The sequence below is a fragment of the Sinocyclocheilus grahami genome, unplaced genomic scaffold (genome assembly GCF_001515645.1).
Source record: "Sinocyclocheilus grahami isolate Dianchi unplaced genomic scaffold, SAMN03320097.WGS_v1.1 scaffold651.1, whole genome shotgun sequence".
NCBI lineage: Eukaryota > Metazoa > Chordata > Actinopteri > Cypriniformes > Cyprinidae > Sinocyclocheilus > Sinocyclocheilus grahami.
Genome location: NW_015505830.1, coordinates 362696 through 372104, shown reverse-complemented (window position 1 = coordinate 372104; position 9409 = coordinate 362696). Strand labels below are relative to the sequence as shown.

The following is a 9409-nucleotide window of genomic DNA, read 5'->3' as shown; positions in this document are numbered from 1 at the left end:
AGATAGATAGATAGATAGATAGATAGATAGATAGATAGATAGATAGATGGATGGATGGATGGATGGATGGATGGATGGATGGATGGATAGACAGACAGACAGACAGACAGACAGACAGACAGACAGACAGACAGACAGACAGATAGATAGATAGATAGATAGATAGATAGATAGATAGATAGATAGATAGATAGATAGATAGATAGATAGATAGATAGATTTAGAAAAATTTAGACACAACACTGAATTTATGAAAACATCATATTATTGTAAAAATAAATAAAATGGAATTTGGGAAAAAATAGAACGGATTTCATAGTGTCATTTTTAATTTTTTTTTTATTTTTAATACATTGCTAGATTGTATCAGTTTACTACAATGTAACTACAATTTAACCATTAAAATGGAACTCAGAAAATGTAAACAGAAAAAAATGAATTTCGGCAAAAGACTGATAAAAAAAAAACGAAACGTCCTAAATGACGGGCCATTAAAGACGGTGAAATGTTCTTTCCACAGTAACATATAATCCAGGTGGAGACCCTAAGTGAATAAAACCTGTGACCACTCTTTAAGTCCCGCCTTAAAAAACAATCCTATCTTGCATGGCAACTGTTGCCACACCCCGTATTGTCAAGCTGTTTCTTGGAATGGAGTGCTTGCATCCAGTAAAGAAACAGTATACTACTTTTTTTTTATTATTATTATTAAGTATATGCAATATGCAATGCTAAATGTTTCAAACGGTACCGTGCAAACTGTGCTTTCTATTCAAATCGTGCAACAACACTGTGCACAACGTACGTTTTCTACAACTGAACTGTTCTATTTATACTCATAAACCACAGAGCGCTTGAACACCAATTGCCTCCATGCATCAAAAAAAAAAAAAAAACATTTATCAGCCAACCAATCAGCTGCATCAGAATAAATAATTTTCCGCAGCATAATTATGTAACTCTTGTGCAAATAAACAAAGGTCCTGTATCTAAAGCGAGCTGGTTGAATGCGTGCCGCTCCATGTTTAGCACCTACTCGTATCGTGATGACAAGCCACTGAACACGCTGCATCGCCCCAGCCAGGACACGCTGTTCCCTGCACACTCGTCTCAGCCTGAGACAGAGAGAGAGCAGCCAGTGGTCACAGACCGCAGGCGATATGCCAGGGCATTTCCAATGCGCCCTGGCAGCCATGAGAGGTACATGTGTACGGTATTCATCGAGCTGGACAGTGCAACGATATGGCATGTACAGTTCTCCAGGGGCGGCACACCTTTGGTTTCCATTCTAGATCAGTGGATGCTATCAAAACATTTATAATTATTTCCGTCTAGCTATTTTTTCCCAATGTCCACTTTTCAACTGTGAGACTATCAGATCATAACTGTTTCTGCTTGGATAATTAACAGACGTGTAAGCTTCTCCTTGTGTCAATTACGAAATCTATTGAAAACTTTGGAAAATAATAATAAATGTTTTTAATTCTCAGTAAATATTTTTAAAACAGTAAATAATAAAATACTATTAAACTGTGTTAATTACATCTACTTTTCAGTATCAGCCTCGGCTACTGTAAAAACGAATAATAATATCAATAAATATTAAAACAATAATATTTAGAATATATGCATGTAATCTTAAAGGTACAGTAGCAAACTCAGCCATATATAATAACAATAATAAGTACTTAAATAAGAATTAAACATAATAAATATATTTGACAATGAAAAATGTTTGCACTTGACCTGCTTCATTAACCGACCTGTAGAAAATATGAATGCACACAATAATAATCTTTATACAAGCAACGAAAATATTGATTCAGTATGGGTGGAAAAAATATATAAATTATATATGACTGTAATTTGCATATATATGTGTGATTGCTTCAGTCCAAGTCTAAATTATTTTTACAATATCAGTGTTATTTTATTAACACTGAGATACTACTATACTATTACTACGAATATATACTATTATTTAATTTGAATTTAGTTTTTATTTTAATATTTTTCACTTTCATTTTAATTTACAATTTTTTTTTTTTTTTTTTTTTTTTTAATTTTTTTTTTTTTTTTTTTATTTTTTTTATATTTTTTTTTTTCAATAGTTTTTATACATTTTTATTTCACATTATATTTTTATTTTATATTAATTATCTTAGTACATCAAGTTAAACTAAATGAAAATGAGAAACATTTCCTTGGCAATGAGATGAAATAAAACAAGTTTAAGGGTTTTTTTATATTTTATTTTATTTTATTTAAAGTAACAAAATGTTTATGATTTTAATTTAAAATTTTTTTTTTTTTTTTTTATATTTAAATTTTTTTTATATGTCTTCATAGTTTTTATACATTTTTATTTCATATTATATTTTTATTTTATATTAATTATCTTAGTACATCAAGTTAAACTAAATGAAAATGAGAAACATTTCCTTGGCAATGAGATGAAATAAAACAAGTTTAAGGGTTTTTTTATATTTTATTTTATTTTATTTAAAGTAACAAAATGTTTATGGTTTTAGTTTTAGTTAATTATAATCCCTGCACAAGATCAAGGAAAACACCTGTTTTTAATGGCACAATCCCTTTAAATAGCAAGAAACACATCATATTCAATAACAAAACTTCACAACAAATATGAGGGGTTAGTTATGAGGAGTTATGGATTAGCTATTAGCTTGAGGACAGAGTTTCGGACGGCCAAGGACGATCTTAGTGAATCAATGACAACTCCTGCCTACAGAATTATTAACAGAGCGGATTAAAGCCGAGTTATAGAGCAGCACAGACAGTAATACGTTACATACACTTACAGTCTGTGTGAATGAAGTGTCCTGGAAGTCATCAACGCATGTTCAATCAAAGAGCACTAGCTGAATATCAGCAAAAAACATGTGCATGTGCAAAACCACAACAAAACCACACCTCCCTCTCGAGTTTATACACGTGATCTGATTTAATGTGTGTGTGTCTTTATGCACGGAAAGTACTAATCGTCCAGAAGGGCTCAGTGGCGAATGCTTCGAGCGCCTGCCGTTCGTGTCTTGTTTCAAGTTGCAATTCAACACACGCCGTGACCTCCAGCATGGGTTGGGGGTGGATGAGGGGCGAGGCTATCAACAAAACCCAGTGACATCTGGATGGCACACTTCTCACGGTCACATTAAGAATACCGTCACGTGGGAGCGTGAAGATCTGAAAGCCACAAGTCATTCTTAGTAGGGATGCTCCAATCAGGATTTTTGCCGCCGATACTGAGTACCGATTTCTTGTCATGGTGATCGGCCGATACCGATTCTGATGCTTCAAGCTTTATATAGACGGTTTCAATGGGCGCACGCGCCTGGCCAGAAGTTAACTTAATGTTGAAAACAGTTGAGCTGCTTTATATTTTTGTAGAAATCGTGATACATTTCTTTCAGGATTTTTTGAACAGCATTTATTTGAAATAGACATTTGCAGCATTATAAATGTCTTCACTTTTGATCAGTTTAATGCATCCAAACCTTTGAAGGGTAGTGTACATGCTCTCCCTGAAAGCCTTTAAGACGTTGATGTTAACATTTAAGGAGACACAGTCAGGTGGCTAGGACAGAAAAAGTGGTCAGTCCAACCTGAAAATCCTGTTTTAGGAAAATAAGCAGCGGGGGAACGGACCGAGCGGGAACATTCCCCTTCTCTCACTGAGTAACTAGCAAGAATGGTCTGATGAACAGTCTCAGATTCCAAACGAGTCGGACAACGTCCCTGAGAGAGACATTAGCATTTTACTAAGACTATTTTTGAGCGTGACAAAAACATTGCAGAGAGGCAGACAAAAGCAGCACAACATGTTCGGACATGAGAGGAAATCTGTGATGATTACTTTAAAGACACTCAACCTAACTAATGGAGGCCAATTTGGCTTACCTTGTTCCTTATCATGTGGCTTTTCTCTGATTCAAACATTCATGGTGCATATTTTCTGCTAAACTACCCACTAGTCGTTAGATTTCTTACATACAGTATCGGTGTATATTGCATCACATTGAATTTTCTTTCTTCTCAGATAATAAAATGCAACTCAAATCAATAGTTCACATCCATCTGGTAAGCAGCTGTACAGTAAGCAGGATCATTTACAGTCAGTTGGTCATTTTGCGCAATATAAACTCCTTCAGGGTAATAACCCTTCCAAGTTAACTTTGCGTTTATTTAGTGTTTATGGCGGTCGGACTGTATATAAACTCTTACATATTAGACACTGCAACCAGAGTTACAAATGAATACTGGTTAGTCAGGTTTTGAGTTTTAAGTTGGTAAACCCTGGGTTAACGCTCTTATTAGATTAAAACATCAATGGTTTAAATCATCGATGGTCCCTACAAACTAGCGCGCTGCATTTGGTTACGTCTCATGCAACAGCTTAAAAATTCCATGGAATTGTGTTGCATGGAAGACACAACATAAGGGTGAGTAAATAATCAGGGGATTTCAACAGTTCTGAGTATTTTCTGTAAATACAGTTTGCAAAGACTACAGTTACACAACACTAAAACACTCCACAGATGTCATGGCTGATACAGCCGAAAACCTACATGCAGATAAACACAACACAAGGTGAACTCCAAGACCCTCACAGAACGTCCGGTTATGCAACTTTATGGGGGGTTGGTGCTGCGAGCAGTGTGTCTGCTTGAGTAATTTAAGCACGGGCCCCGCAGCGAGAATCGGACAGTCTGGTTTGTGTCCAGGGGCCTGCTGCAATAGCAATGAATTGCAAGTTACATCTTAGCAAAAATGACAAATGTGAGCCTGGAGCACAAAACCAGTCACAAGGGTCAATTTTTCGAAATTGAGATTTATGCATCATATGAAAGCTGAATACATAGCTTTCCATTGATGTATGGTTTGTTAGGATAGGACAATATTTGGCCGAGATACAACTATTTGAAAATATGTAAAAAAAAATAAAATCAGAATATTGAGAAAATCATCTTTAAAGTTGTCCAAATGAAGTTCTTAGCAATGCATATTACTAATCAAAAATTAAGCTTTAATATATTTACGGCGGGAAATTTACAAAATATCTTCATGGAACATGATCTTTACTTAATATCCTAATGATTTTTGGTATAAAAGAAAAATCTATAATTTTGATCCATGCAATGTATTGTTGGCTATTGCTACAAATATCCCCCAGCGACTCAACACTGCTTTTGTGCTCCAGGCTCACAAATAATGCAGCTTGTTGGAATTACCGCAATTACGAGTTTTTCCGATTTGCTCACATCTTTGTCAAACTCAACTAGAACATTGTGACATACAGTAAAGACAACCAAAAGCATCGCATTAAGCAACTAAGTGCTAGTTTTCAAAGAGCTTAGTACTTTTTTATGCTTTAAGTCTTGCATAAGGAATAAACGGAGCAATCAAACTACGTACAAACTACTAAACCCCAATGTGAACTTTAAATCCCAATAAGGGGTGCGAAATGAAAATGGTCCGAAATAAAATATAAGACAAAAATCTTGGTGAAGAGCAATTTTGACTACAGTGTAAAATTTTATATATATATATATATATATATATATATATATATATATATATATATATAATACTAAAACTAATAATAATAATAATTAATGCAAATTTACAGTAGTGTTACATATTCTATGAAAAGAAGTAAAGAAATAGTTAAACATATTATTATTATTATTAATATATTAACAAAACACAACGTAGAATGTAATATAATAAAATAAACAACAATAAATATTAGAAAATGCATCTAAAAGATTAGATTAAAACACAAATACAGAGTAATAGAGCAAACTAGAATAGAAAATAACTAAATATAGTAGAATTAAACAAAGCAGAAAAGAACAACATGACTGAATAGAAATAACAGAACAACAGAATAGAATAGACTAGAACAGAAGTGAACAGAATAGACTAGACTAGAATAGACTAGAATAGATTATATCATAACAGAATATAATAGACTAGAATAGAACAGAACTGAACAGAATAGACTAGACTAGAATAGACTAGAACAGATTAGATCATAACAGAATAGAATAGACTAGAATAGAACTGAACTGAACAAAATAGACTAGACTAGAATAGACTAGAATAAATTAGATCATAACAGAATAAAATAGACTTGAATAGAACAGAACTGAACAGAATAGACTAGACTAAATTAGACTAGAATAGAGCATAACAGAATAAAATAGACTTGAATAGAACAGAATAGAACTGAACAGAATAGACTAGAATAGATTAGTTCATAACCGAATAAAATAGACTTGAATAGAACAGAATAGAACTGAACAGAATAGACTAGAATAGATTAGATCATAACAGAATAAAATAGACTTGAATAGAACAGAATAGAACTGAACAGAATAGACTAGAATAGATTAGATCATAACAGAATAAAATAGACTTGAATAAAACAGAATAGAACTGAACAGAATAGACTAGAATTAGATCATAACAGAATAAAATAGAACAGAATAGAACTGAACAGAACAGAATAGAATAGAACAGACTAGACTAGAATAGAATAGAGCAAAACAGAATAAAATAGAACAGAACAGAATAAAATAGAATAGAACAGAACTGAACTGAACAGAATAGAACAGAACAGACTAGAATAGACTAGAATAGAATAGAATGGAGCAGTAAGAGGGAGCGCAGGATCTTCACTTCACACACAACACAAACATCGAGTCACCTTTAACTTGCTGCAGCCAGCGCTGGTCAAACATCGCGTCTCGGGGCGTCAGTGAGCCGATGGCGGTGCTGTCAGCGCGATCACTGCAGCGGAACAGCTTTTATATCATTTCTATAAACACACAATCTCCGCTGACGCGCGTCGCGACTCCGCCGCTGTCAGACTGCAGCCGCAGCTCTCGCGCGCCGCCTGGACACCGCGTCATGACGCACAGGCCATCACGCGGACGCACGAACGCACCCCCGACACACCTCAGCGCGCGGCCAACCAGAGCGCAGGATGCAATACAGTAACCGTCGAGCGATTACAGTAATATTCAGAGCACATACTGTACACTCATCATCCTGTAAGCTTAAACAGTGACAGCAATGCAATGCAGGGAATAAGAACACAAGACAAACGCAATGCAGTTATAGAATATAGACACAAATCTCTGCAAGATCAAAACGATTATTGCAATGCAATGCAAATATTTAATAGATAGAAAATGCAATATTAAAAAAAACACTTTTTTCATCCAGCATATATGTATAGCATAAATAAAGTGAATTATTATTTTATTAGTGCATCTTTAATAGTGTAATTAGATTACTGTACTAATTACTGTAGCCTACCAATTACACTCTCTGGCGCTACTTGTTACTACTTTCTAAATCCTATCAACCTCGATCAGCTGAACAAGACAAGGACAGAAATTAAAGTACATCAATTATTCTTGAACTGAGCAGAAGGTAATGTTAAATGTAAAATGTTGTTGTTAAATTCACTATTGTTCATATATTCAATGCAATCACATCAGAAGTAACTCATTCAATTGCTTTACTATTTCAAGGGAAACGTAATTAAATTACAGTAGGCTAATTAAATACTTAGTAGCCCAATGCGTTACACCAAACACTTCGTGTGCGCATGTGTGTGTTGCGAATAAAAAAATAAAAAATCACATTATGAAATAAAACAATACATAAATTAGCTATACTAAAAATAAGCTATATGTATTTATATAATTATAATTTTAATTTCCCACAAATCTAAGCACAGCCTGGTTGATATAGTTCTTGTTTTTATGTTCTCTTCCTAGTATTAATTATGTATGAAAGTGCTGTCTTTGTTGCACTGCTTTAACATGTCTTTTTAATGCATTTCAATGCAGTGTGCACTTGAGAAAGTGCAAGCTTTTGTAGGCCTATTCTTACAGCAGCCCAGAGAGTCTGCGTATAAAGACTGACAGAGCATGGCGTGCTTGAGCGATGAAAGATATAAAGAATAAAACAGTGTGCACAAGCACTCAGTCTGACCAGAGACACCTGCGCACAACCAGAACAACCACATGTACAGGTACAAGAAACATATCCACCTCGACTCAGAACATCTGAAATACATTTGAAAGTGTTTTACCTTCCCTGAGTATTTTACACAAAGTTATAGATATATTTACAGATATACAGGATTTTATATATATATATATATATTTATTTAGTCATTTATTAGACGCTTTTATCCAAAGCGACTCACACATGAGGACAACAGAAGCGATCAATTCTAGCATTAAATCAACTAAAAACAGATCCAAAACTAAAAGCTACAACTTTATAAATACTACCTATACACAGAGATTCAATAAAAATGACAAATGCATACAACAAAATGTCAAAACTTAACATTTAAATGAAAAACAAAAGATAAAGCTAAAAACAATTCAAAATATTAAAGAACAAAAGGTATGAGTATAATAATGATTCTAACATAACACTGAGCCTAGGATGAAATACTATAATGTCTCTAATCTACTTGGGATATAAAATCCTGTATATCTATACTTTTTTATACTATACTTAGTACATATGTAAATATACTGCATCTATCATTTTTAATATAAATAATTAATGCAATTATATTTCATATTTTTAGCAGAAAAATATAACTTTTAAAAAACATTATAAAGTTTTTTTTAGTATTTGACAATACAATTGTATGTATTGTTTACTATATATATTACATATTAGCATATTATAAGGTAACTTACATTTTAATCAATTAAGAGGCTTTTATTCTATAATTTTGTACATTATATTTATCATTTTACTTCTCCTCGGTACGTCATACAGTAGCCCCAAAACATAACTGTGGGCTATATTTAATTAAATATGGTAATGTTACTATATTGACCTATAAAATAATTATAATTAATACAAAATAATAATTATAAATAAATAAAATATATATATTTAAATACATTTTTTTTATAATTGTATAATTTGCAATCATAAAACATTCTAGAAAAAATATTTTACAGTAAAAAGGATATGTGTAATATGATAGAATATTATATTCTTAGATGCTATTAGAGTTTTAGATTTCTTATATTTATTGTTATATATTTTATTGTATTATATATTGCATTACATTTATTCATTAATATTTATTATTTTTATATATTGTAATATAATATTCTACATTGTATTTTATTAATATTTATTATTAGATTTCTTATTGTTGTTGTGTCAAGTGAAGATCAGAGCACTTTACGCACATATCCTGCACTCCCTCATTCTATTCTATTCTATTCTATTCTATTCTATTCTATTCTATTCTATTCTATTCTATTCTATTCTATTCTATTCTATTCTATTCTATTCTATTCTATTCTATTCTATTCTATTCTATTCTATTCTATTC

The 9409-nt window shown here is 32.6% G+C and overlaps 1 protein-coding gene across 2 annotated transcripts in view; it reads right to left on the bottom strand.

Annotated features, from left to right (window-relative positions):
* LOC107558597 (peroxisome proliferator-activated receptor alpha-like) overlaps positions 1-6926 on the bottom strand; it is a 35832-nt gene extending 28906 nt beyond the window's left edge. Inside the window, exon 1 of one of the 2 annotated variants that reach the window (XM_016242257.1) lies at positions 6731-6926. The gene's annotated coding sequence lies outside the window, so the exon portion shown is untranslated. Of the gene's footprint in view, positions 1-2822; positions 3365-6730 lie in introns of those variants that run through there. The other variant, XM_016242258.1, reaches the window with a different exon arrangement.
* Between the last annotated feature and the right edge of the window lie 2483 nt (positions 6927-9409).